The 11,678-nt window shown below is 42.4% G+C and overlaps 1 protein-coding gene across 2 annotated transcripts in view; it reads right to left on the bottom strand.

Moving 5' to 3' along the window:
- Positions 1-2,229, bottom strand: part of PLEKHG1 (pleckstrin homology and RhoGEF domain containing G1) — a 141,933-nt gene extending 139,704 nt beyond the window's left edge. For both annotated transcript variants that reach the window (XM_075146169.1, XM_075146168.1), the window contains exon 1: positions 96-2,229. The gene's annotated coding sequence lies outside the window, so the exon portion shown is untranslated. The remainder of the gene's footprint in view (positions 1-95) is intronic.
- Positions 2,230-11,678: the final 9,449 nt, after the last annotated feature.

The following is an 11,678-nucleotide window of genomic DNA, read 5'->3' on the forward strand; positions in this document are numbered from 1 at the left end:
CCGGGTGCCTCACCGACCACCCACCCCCCCGTCCCGGGCCGGGCGCCGCCGCCCCCTCCCCGGCGCGCCCGCGCGAACAAAGCCCCCGCACTCACCGGCGGCCTCTCGCCGTCCTCTGCCCCCGCACACCCGCTCCTCCTCCCGTTTAAAATCCAGGCGCAGGGGCGCGGGAGGTTATCCCCCCCACCCCGTAACTCATTCAGCGGCGGCGCCGGGTGTCCCCCCCGCGGCCGCGCCCCAGCTCCCTCCCTGCGCTCGGGCTCCGGGCAGCGGCTTAATCTCCAAACTTCCTCCTCCTCCTCCCGTCCGGGCAGGGGAGTCTGTGAAACTCCCCTCCTCCATGCAGCTCCCGCAGCCGAGCCGCTGCCTCAGCCCCTCCCCAGGGAGGCCCGGCCCGGTCCCGGGCTGCAGCTGACTCCGCTCCCCTTCTTCTTCTTCTCCTCCTCCTCCTCCTCCCCCGGAGGCTGGGAAAGGGGGGGAAGAGAGATTAACCACTCGGACTTGTCTCTGGAGCCGAGCCAAAGAGAGCAGTCGGATTACAGCCCCGGGAAGAAGAAAGGAGAAAAAAAAATAAATAAAAAAAGAAAATCAGCTACTGTTTTCAGGCAGGGAGCAAGCACTCGGCTGCTCTCCCCTTCCTCTGCTGACCGGGCACCGCCTCTCCACCCGACTGGGAGCCCCAGCCCCAGCCCCGTCCCCGTCTGGCCGAGCTCTCCACCGGCTCCTCTCCGCTACCACAGGTTTTAAATTCAATGACCTAACGCACAACATTGGTATTAAATGGTGAGAGCTTCTGTAAATGAGTCCGAGTTGCCAAAATGCGAAGGGGGCAGGTCCACCCTGAAACACAGTCCGTAAAAAGCAATTCACAGAGGTTTTAGAGACTACACCTGCCTCCTGGCAGTCTGCCTGACCATCTTCTTTGGAAACGTGCGTTTAAAGTTACTTCTTAATTTTTTTTTAAGGTTGTGCAAGACACGCACGAAGAGAGAAACTGCTTAAATAAAGCCTGAATTCTTCATACGTGTTCAGTGGTCCTTATTCTTCTGAGCCCTAACAAAATCCTTGGTTTCCTGTAAAACCTTGTTCCATAAGTCACATTCAGTAAAGCTCTGTTGCTTTTGTTCTATAACATAGTTTTATCCTCTACTCATGCTAATATAGAGCACGTGGAATATGAGGAAATTTGGGAGGTTAGAATAGCTCATAGTTTTAAGATGTCAAAACAAGTAATTACAGCAGTAATTCAGAAAAGCAGGAAGTTTCAGTGTTTGCCCTCATCTTACCTGTTCTCACTGGAATTCTTTAAAAAAAAAAAAAGAAAAAAGAAAAAAAAAGCTCTGGCAGGGTCTGTTTTTGTCACATTAATTCAAAAGCCCAGAGCTCTTTCCCAACATTCACATTGAATATGCTTTAGAGCTGCGCTGAATTTTAAAAGATTAACACATTTATGAATTAATTTTGGCCATGTTTCAAACCGAAGGTTTGCATTTAATAAGTGGGACTATATTAGCTTCTCAACTAAGTGTTTTAATGACAGCCATTCTTTTGCATAACATTTATTCACATTGCAGAATTAGAGCATAGTTATTACCAAAGGGTAAGTCCCACTCCACCCCTCATTCCTTGAAAACCATCACTGCCCTATCAGGCAGGAAAGGCAGATCACGGAAGGCTGGACTTCACAGTTAATATTCTGGAATGGTGCTCTACAAAGTCACTCGATGGGCAAGCAGGAAAAGGGCAAGTAATTTCAGATGCAACTAGTAGCTCCATTAAACCCAGCCCACTGGTCATGACCTCCTGCACTGCATGGCTGCTCCATATCTGAATTCAGCATCCGACTGAGCGCACATCCTTGCCTCAGCACGCTACACTCTGGCTGTGTGCTGGGGACAAAAATTTGGCCTTCATTTGCACGCCAATTGAAAAAAAAAAGAAAAAGAGGCAGCAAAAACCTCTCTAATGAAACTACTGGGAGAGAAGAATTTGTAACTCTTTCCCATTGGGGCAATCAGGGAATGTTTTTCCTTTTTGAATAAATCTTTCAAAGATGATAATGAAACAAACTACTGGTTGATGCATTTAACGTGGGCCAAATTAAAACAAATGAAAATGCACACACATCCCCAAACGGGAAATATAAGAACAAAACCCCCAAATCACAGAGTATTCCAAGTTCCTTTAAGAAACTGTACGGTCTCTGCAAATATATTTTAAAGGCCTTACATGATCTGTTCCATATGGAGTTTGTTTTTTCTCAGTGCTGTGACTAACAGGAAAAATCTTCTAGAGGAGAAGTCTCTTCCTCTCTCTTCATCCTTCTACCTCCCTTTCCCCAAAGGGCCGATCATGAGCTAGTCTGGTTTCTGTTTGCTTGTGCTAAAAATAGCATTCCAGTGGACTGACCAAATATCTCCAGTTTTATGTCAACTGACTGATAGAGTACGATCATTGTTGCAGAAAGAATGATAGAGGTTTAAAGGTCAAAGTTTACAACACTGTAACACAAAGCAGTGTATCTGAAGAACCACCCATTTTTGGAGGAATTAGATACATGGACAAACCGTGGGAACTCTTATCTCTGAAGGTAATCCAGGTGACTATTGGTAAAAGGGCATGAGTGACAAGGAGCCTGCAGGCAGGCGAACCTTTTGCCTGGGTATTGCCTGTGCACCAGAAGGCCTGTGGCACAGGCGAGAGCCCCGCGTGTTGGGGGGGTTCCCAAGCACCTTGCTCAGTCACCCCTGGCAGCACTCCTGCGCACAGGCAAGAGACAAGCCTCCGCTCCCCTGCCTCCGTCTTTTTCGGCACACATCTTTTTCTACTCACTCGCACAGCGTCTCTCATACCCGTACGCAGCAGGGCCTCTGCCTTCCCCTCGCACATAAGGTGGGATCCAGCTCCGTCCGTCAGCTCTTCACTTCTGTCCCTCCTGCTGCTCCGGCAGTCAGGAACTCGCACCACTGATGAGCTGGTATCTTCCACGCAGGTGGTCAGGACTTGCCTTCATGAACCACTTGAAAGTAGTTTGCTTACTATGGTTGGGGGTCTGTAACCTAACGTTATTTTCCCCTTTGGGATTTTCCTTTCTTTTAAGAATTCTGCTTATATCAACTAGTCTACCAATAGGTTTGTACATATACATATGATCTCAAACATCATAGCATATCTTTACATCACCAGGACTGAATTGCACCAGTAATCGTGTTAATGTTTTTCTCATTTTGCTTGTGACTCAGCAAAGCTGTAAGCAATGCTTTTAAACGTACAGAAACCTGTGTCACTTCAGTTTTCCTGACTGATGATGAATTTCAGCATTCACTTGAAGAGAAGCACAAGTTTATCTGTTGTGAGTTAGAATATGAGGGAAAAAAATCTGTCCCTAAAATAGCAGAAAACAGCTACTTGTAAAGACACCCCACACACACACTTAAAAGACAAAAAGACACATCCCAGATTTGATTGTTTGGTGAGGGGAAGGATCTGTAGAAGCAAGCGGCTGCATCCATGCCATGCACAAGGGTGTAAGGCAGGAAAAATGGATGTAATCTTAACCTGGGCACTCCCCAGTCAGCCTAAATAAAAAAAAAAAAAATCTGCAATGTGCTCCTTGCCTAGCATCCAAATTAATTATTCCACCCACGATACAATTTAATTGGCAGGCACAGGTACACTCATTTGCTTTGCAAAGCAATATTATTAAGTGTGGGTTTTTTTAGAGCTATGCCCCTGTTTAATAAAACACACTCTTTCATGTAGACTAATGCCAAGGAGCACACAACCATTCCAGTAATTATATGTTCCAGTAAAATCATTAATATCAAATAAAATGCTATCATACCTACTTTATACCTGGGTCCTGTAGATATTCAATTACCTCCAAGTTGATGAGATATCTGTGTGAAAAAAAGTTGGAAGCATATTTAAGTCTTTACAGCAACAGCTGCTAAAACTTTTAATCACAGACTACAAAGTTCAAAATGTCTTACTCCCAGTCTTACTACAAAGTTTAAGTGGAAGTACTTTAAATACAAGATGACTTGGCATGCCACTTGCCTTGGGAGACAAACAGCGCACATAAAGAATGGGAGTAGGATGATGAAGTTTAGTGGTTACAAGTATGAAGACTGTCAACATAAGAAAAGAACACGATATTGTACGGAAGGAATTGACTGAACTTAATCTTTCTAGGGAGAGGGCTTGATTCCTTCTTTGTCTGGGAATGTTTCCATGCAGAAGTAAATATCTTTGAGATCACTCGCTTTTCCACATAGCAGCACTGCTTCAATCCTCCACAAATGCAACTGTATTTCATAAAAATAGCATGCAGACCAGTTGCAGTTTTCACAAAATAGACTTCTGGTAAATCCAAAAACTAGCACAATTATGTTGTCAGCTCAGGTCTCAAATTCCTTACAAGTCCTGGTCCTTAAGCACAACCTCCACTTCATTATGCTTTCTTAAGCATTTTGTAGATAATAGCCTTCTACATTTCCCATCTGTTCTCCTCCAGAAAGTTTTTCTTCTGGCTTATTCCTGAAAACATGTGCATCTACACCTTTACAAACAAAAAACATGTTTCAGTCTTACAAGGGCTTATCTTCTTCCCAATTAAATTTTCTGGGGAGTATTTTAGGTTATAAGGCTAGAACTCAGCAGTTAATTTCAACCTTGTGGACAAAGACAGCCTTCAGTCACCCTGCTCTGGAAGAAGGTCACTGCTACTTCCATAGTCCTCATGTCAAAGCAACCAGGTAAGGATGAACCATTACATCCCCTGCAGGATCCTTACCCCACTTCTCTTGACAAGACACTCAAAATAAGGCTGGAGCAGGATCCCAACCATTCCCTCTTCTCTGTTGTGTTACTCACACAGCGGACAGGTTACTGGGCATGCAGGAGGTGCTTGTTTCTCAAAACTCATCTGCCTCTTTTTAGCTTAAATTGATTATTCAGAAAGAGAGTATTAAGAGAGGCCTTTGGTTTGTGTGTTTAATTTAGGGGCTGCAAGATCATGCCCTATAAAAGAGTTTTTTCTTGCTGCATGCCTTGTGGTGAATCCACATGCACAAAAAAGCAGGATCAAATCTGAGAGTACATTAGAATCGCTCTAAGCAGCAACTAGGAGTTACTTTTCAACGCTGCTAATAGAGGTTGCTCAGACGGCAGATGAGCTCATCTGATTACAGGAATCCACTTCAACTTAAAGGAAACTCCTTCAAACATATAACCACTGGTGTCTTCTGGCTCATCTTGGTTATTAGAAGAACTTTTACCACTTAAATGAAAATCTTGCGGTTCTCTACTTTCAGCTGTTCCTTTTAAAGCACAATGCTCCACGATAATTAGACTAATTATTTTAAACTACCATCTCAGTAATGAGTAATAACCATGCTTTTTTTTAAGCAATAAACTAAATTCAGCCCCTGGCTAACTGCTCCGAGATCACCAACCAGTCCCTGGAGTATTTCTCTCGAGCATGGCTGGCCCGAGACTCTCCCTTGCGTTTGGTCTGGTTTGCTGCCATCAGAGAGCGACGACCCTGGAGCCGGTGGTTTGCAAGGGCAGTTCTCTGGGCATGGATCGGAGAGGATCCCGAGGGGCAGATTTCAAGAGGGAGCTAAGAGGACCATAATCTCCTTTCCTGTATCGCTCTCTAATGCAGCATGCATTCCCAGTCACCTACCAGGTAACTGCGCTGCCACCATTCAGCCATCCCAATCCTCTTCAAAGCTGCATCCCATGCTGTCCTAAGCCACTAGTGCAGCAAAAAGCTACCTGGAGGAAAGATTTTCCTATGTCTTAGTGAATTCTAGGAGTGGCAAAAGCCAGCCAGGTCACGGGCAGCAGGCATAATTTATCACACCCCTCAGGCAACTTTAAATTACACTGAACAACTCATGCTCAGCCACTGCAGACTGGTCAGGGGAAGGTGATATATCAGATGCTATCAAGCCAGAACAAAGATTTAACAAACCTGCTCTGGTTTCATTCTGCACATATCTACATGAGTGCAGACAAGGCAGTGGAAAAGGAAGTCCCAAAGCTCTGTCAGGAGTTGTAACCATCAAGGCTGTTAACCCCCAAATGACAACCTGCGTTGACCTCGGTCAGTACCTATCCGGAAGAAGGATGTAAGCCCTGAAATGAAGATCTGTCTCTGATAAAAAGACAGGGAATCTCTTATAGTTTTTACAGATCTTGCTACCTACAGTATGGATAGATGCTTTTGATTCTTTAATAGTTGCATATAGCAAAGTAAAAATGCAAAGTACTTTAAACAGAAGGGAGAAAAAAGGCAGTACCTCAACCTCAGATGAGGGGGGTTGAGTGCAGAAGAGAGACCTCAGTGAAATAATGAAATAAGGAAGAAAAATAGAAGAATCAAGTGAAAAAAAAAGCAAAACAACAATAAAAAAACCCTAAAGTGTTATGGTCAGTGGTTTGTTATGATATGTAATGTTAATTCCCTTTATTTAATGTAGAAGGTTAGCACAGAAGGCTGGTACAGGAGAACAACCCAAAATTAAAACCAGAAAACACATCATTTAGAAAAGGCAATGTATTGCAGGGTCTTGTAAATACTTGTTTATATGACATGGCCGATATTGGTTATTCTATCTCTGATCACAAAGCAATCATCTGTATAAAGAAGTATGAAATTTGAATGTTAATGTAACAGAAGAAGTTCCTGATAATTCTGAGGCATAACTGAGTATCAATTTTCAATGTTTTGAAAGAAGAATTCCACCAGTCAAGCAACCAGCACACTGTATTGTTACTGCAGATGCAAGAGTTCCCAAATAAAGTCACATCAAAAATTGGAGTCTTTGGAAATAGCAGATCAGAGACTCCCAGAGTTTTCAGAGTGTCCCAGAGAACAATGATGCCCAACTTTCACTGAATACTGTTACTAGATTATTGTGCTATCTCAAGGTATGGCACATGAAATCACCTTTAGAATAACTTTTTCCTAGCCACACACAAAGCAACTGATGCAAGAAAGAGACAAAAGTCTGTTCCATTTCCTCAAGCCTTCAACTTTATGATACATCTGGCCCAGGACAGTGTCCCACTACATCACTTTGACTGAACAAAAAAGCCAACAAACACTTACATCTGTTAACTGCCTGTAAATCTAAGCAGCTGTGTTGTGAGTCATTTCAGGACTGGCTAATAATTGAATAAACAATTGTAATTGTGCTCCATGAAACTCCCATGTTTTCTTTCGGTCTTGGCATCTCCTCTCATAAAAGCTGTACAAGTTAGGGTGCAACCACACAAATTCAGTCAGCTATGACAATGTTTACCCAATTCCTCCAGTCTACCAACCATCATGAAACACATCCTGGTTCTGGGCAACTAATAGTAATAATTTCCAAATATTCCAAATCCAGTGATCAGAAACTTACTTACAGAGTGGTATTTTTGAAGGCCCTCAGAAAATAGTGCCATTTATTATTTCTACTGCAATAATGCTCACAAGGCACAGTGACCAATGCACTGAATGCAGCACTTCTTGTAGAAAATGATCCCTACACCAGAGAATTTACAATCTAAGTTGAGTGTGTCCTGAACCTTTGAGTAAATGTAGCTTAAATTTCAACTGGAAAGGAGGTCTTTTTTTCTAGATCAGTGGTCTTCAGCCTATGGTCTACTTTTAGGAGACCTTGAAAGACAACTGAGAAAAGAAAGTTTACTTCGGTAGACTTAGATTCACTTTACATGGTCCACAAATTTGAAACAGATTGAAAATACTAATCTAGACAGATTTGTAAACTATGCCATGGAATTGCATTCTTGTTCAATTATTTGATGGGATTATAACCACACGACTAGCTAAACAAGAGAGGCAGTCACCCTGGGAAGCGTACTGAGAGAGACACTGAAAGGGGGCAATATTCCTGAGCCCCACTGACTTCTGCTGCCTTCCAGCAAAGGACCACAGACTCATCCGTGCAGACTGAAGAGTTAGCAGCAGCAACCGGAAAAAAGCTAAAAGAGAAGGGCCTAGGAGCCAGAAGATCTCACCTTGGTTCTGCAAAGTGTTGGAAAGAGTAAAACCAAGCTCTAGGGTCTGTAAAAATCTATAGATTTTACTAGTAGATAAAGTAATTCTTGTTAAACCTCATGAGGTTTACATGAAAAGTTTGTAACGTGAAGATCCTCTACTGGTGAGCAAATAGCTTTGCTGCTGTGACTAATTCAGCCTATGATAGCTTTGCCAAGGGTATAAACAAAGTTTCAGGCTGTTTTATTGACACAGACACTGCTGGAAAAAGCTCTGACACCCCTCCAGCTGCACATTTCTTTTCACCTACAAGACACTGCTATAGGTTGCACAAGACTTCTTACTTTATCTAGGCAAAAAAAAAGCAAGAGTGCTTGTGACTGGAGGCTAAATTTGCTTTGATAACCTAACAACTATCTGGTTTGCCAGCCCTGGAGGAAGGTCCTCCCAGCTGTGCTTCCCAAAACACAAGCACGTCAGTGTTGCACACTGCTGCACAGAACTCCCCTTAATAAGAGTGTATGTTAATAAGGTTAGGAGATACCCTGGTAGAGGAACAAATCCAAAAGTGCAGGGACAGCCTACAGCGAAAGAGTCCCAGGGCTGACATAATAAAGGAAAAAAGCTAAACAACGCTGGCAAGCCTGTAAATTTGGTTTTTTACATGCAGAGTGAAGGTCTGTTTTAACTACAACATGTTGTTATGACCAACAGATATTACAATTATTTTTCTGAATCTTATGGATTGGTATGACATAAAACTGATTCACTGGAAAGCAATACCTATAGATGCAGACACTGTTATTTGCTTCTTTGTATAAAAACAAGTGAGCCACAGAGACCTTTCTTTGTCTACCACACAGCCAATGTGCCTCGTAGACAAAGAAACACTTTTTCAGCATGTTTCTCAGAATGAGGTCCCTTTTGACAGTAGTTAACAAGCAAAGGAACGTCTTTATTTAAATCCACATTAGAAGCTGAACATTTGTCTTTTCTACCTTAATTACTTGAACTATGTAAAGTAGTCCTTTTTTCTACCTTTTTTCATTAAAAAACCCCCACTTTTATGCCACCTTTCTTTAGGCCCAGGACTGTGTGTTTTCACAGACTGAGTCTATGGGCCTATTGTATGCTTCCACAAAACAAATTAAGCCAAATGCTTGTTAAAGTCAGTTGTTCCTGTCTGGGGAAAAAGATTTAACAACTGGAAAAAAGAGAAGAGAATTGTCCCACAACACCAAATATCTTGAGCAATCTCTCTTGCTCTGCAACCTACCCTTTTGCCACCTTTCTCTTTTTTTAAGTTCTTTGTGGGGATCTTGGGCTGATCATGACTATTCTATCACTGCATTCATTGCACACTCCAGGCCAAATTTGTTTGCATAGAAGGCAGAACAGAACTTCAGAAGTAACCATGAAAATGGAATAAATGTCCCCAGAAAGAAAGAGACCTCAGTTTTTATCTTACATTACCCATCTTGTTTCTTTTGCATATTAGCAAACATATAGCACCACATATTACAAAGATAAAATACTGAGTCTAGAAAGCAGTGTGCTGCAAGCAGGTTTTGCTGCAAACAGGTTTTCCATGTAGAACACACTTAATGCACAAAGGAAAACACTTAAGTATTATAGCAGGAAGGTACTGACGGAAGAGAAATAAGCTAAGAAAAGGGAGGAAAAAAACATAATTTCTGATCTGCCCCATGTCCCTTTCTGAAAGGCTGGCTTTTCCACCTACGAAGTACTCCGAAGCAGAAAAAGTAGCACAAAAAAAAACACTCTCAAAAGGGCAATCAGAGAGAGAGTGCGTGAACACATCCTTCCTTTTGAGTAGACTTTCCTGAATATTGCCTCAGCTGTCTGCTGAGCCCTCATAGAAGGACTTTCCTTTTTATTAAAACACGTAATAAAAACCTTCCTCTTCGTATTTTGGAGCCAGCAACTCTCCTCAGCAGCAGCAGTTTCCAAACCTTTTGTCGCACAAGCCCCTCCCTGCTCCATACAGACTTTGCACCGAGCTCTGCTTTTGTTTGATGGCACTGAATCATCTGGGCCACCGGGCGTCATGCAGCACCGGAGATGCTCATGTGCTGCATCCTGCCCATTTGCCACCCAACGTGACTCCTTCCAGGACTCAGCTCGGTGCGGGTTATGTACCCGCCTTGGCTGGGATCTTACAGACGACAGCTTAGGCAGCGCTGTTCTACCTAAAGCCCACCAGTAATTAATGTGCAGTCACTCATCAAGTCAATCTCTGCCTGAAGACAGTTCTCAGCAGCTCCAGGCTAAAGGGGGATATATACTCATTGTAGATATGCTGCTTGTGTTTGCTATAGTAGGCTAATGCTAAGTTACAGGCATATAGAGAATGAGGTTAACCAGAGGAAAGTTCGTATTCTTCCATTTGAAGAACACTTTGGTTTTGGACAATGCTGCTAAAACAAGTAGTAAAAGGAAATTAAAATTAGCCCTGGATATTTCTCTCAAGAAAAGAAGTTCCTTCCAAAATTCCAGTGAAAATTAGCTTTGACCTGGCAGATTTATGAGGCTTTGAAACTTTCAGTTGGAGCCTAAGCAATAGTTTGTTTTGTGTTTAGAATAATAATACTCCTTAACTGAGGCAAAGAGGGGCGGTGACACCACTATTTATGGCTTGTTGTCCCTCTCAGTTTCTGCACAGGGAATGCAGCTGGACTGGTTGTTGCTTTTACAATTACTGCACACTTTTTGTATTAGCAACCCTCACGTATTGAAAAACCATGAAACTGCTCCTCCAGAACAGAGGATTAATTAAAATGAAGAGCTTTTTGAAAATGATGTTTGCAGTTGCTGTTGCTTGTCTTCTTGTTTAAACCATTTGTGTATGTTTGTTCCAAGTTTCCAAATTTTCCCTCCAAACCATGAATACTACAAACTTTTAAGTCAAAGCAGGATCTTCATACATTTTAGGATTCTGTCCTAAAGCACTAAATATCACAGTATTAGCAATAAACTGCCAGTCACCAACATAGAAACTTGACTTGTCTTCTCAAATGGCTTTCTACATGAAGTGCTGGAAGCTTAGAAAGCTGAAAATATCACAAAAAGTTTGCACAACATTTTTGACAGGTGGACATACAAATATAGTTTAAAGTTTAGTGTTCTTGCCTTTCTTTTATGACTACTCAAAGTTTGTATAACTCTTACCTGAGGTTTTCTTAATGTGCTGAAAGTACTTTTTTCTGTACAACCTCCTAAAAATTGGCTCAGTAACCTACTTTTCGTTTTCTAAGTGGCAATAGTGAATAAAATGGATTTTTTTTCCTATTGAAAAGTCAAATAGCATTGTTTCTACTTTTGTACAAGAATTCAAGAGCTGCAGAATCAATAGGCTGTTTCATATCCCATCATCAGCAGATACTGGGCTGAAAGCCAGTTTCTTCACGATGGCTTTGTTTAGCCTACAGTTTGGGTCACACTGTAATTCTAGTTAATTGATTGCTGGTTTGTTTGAGTTAGCACAATTGAAAATGGTAATGTGGACATCCAAGAAATATTTGGGGCAGAACAGTTCATTAATCAACGTTACATTAAACCAGACCAGGTTAAGTTGGATACAACCCCTCCCACCTCTCTCCCACCTGACACTCAGGAACTCCACATCTCCCTGGGGTCTGCTGCA

The sequence above is a fragment of the Calonectris borealis genome, chromosome 3 (assembly GCF_964195595.1).
Source record: "Calonectris borealis chromosome 3, bCalBor7.hap1.2, whole genome shotgun sequence".
Taxonomy (NCBI): domain Eukaryota; kingdom Metazoa; phylum Chordata; class Aves; order Procellariiformes; family Procellariidae; genus Calonectris; species Calonectris borealis.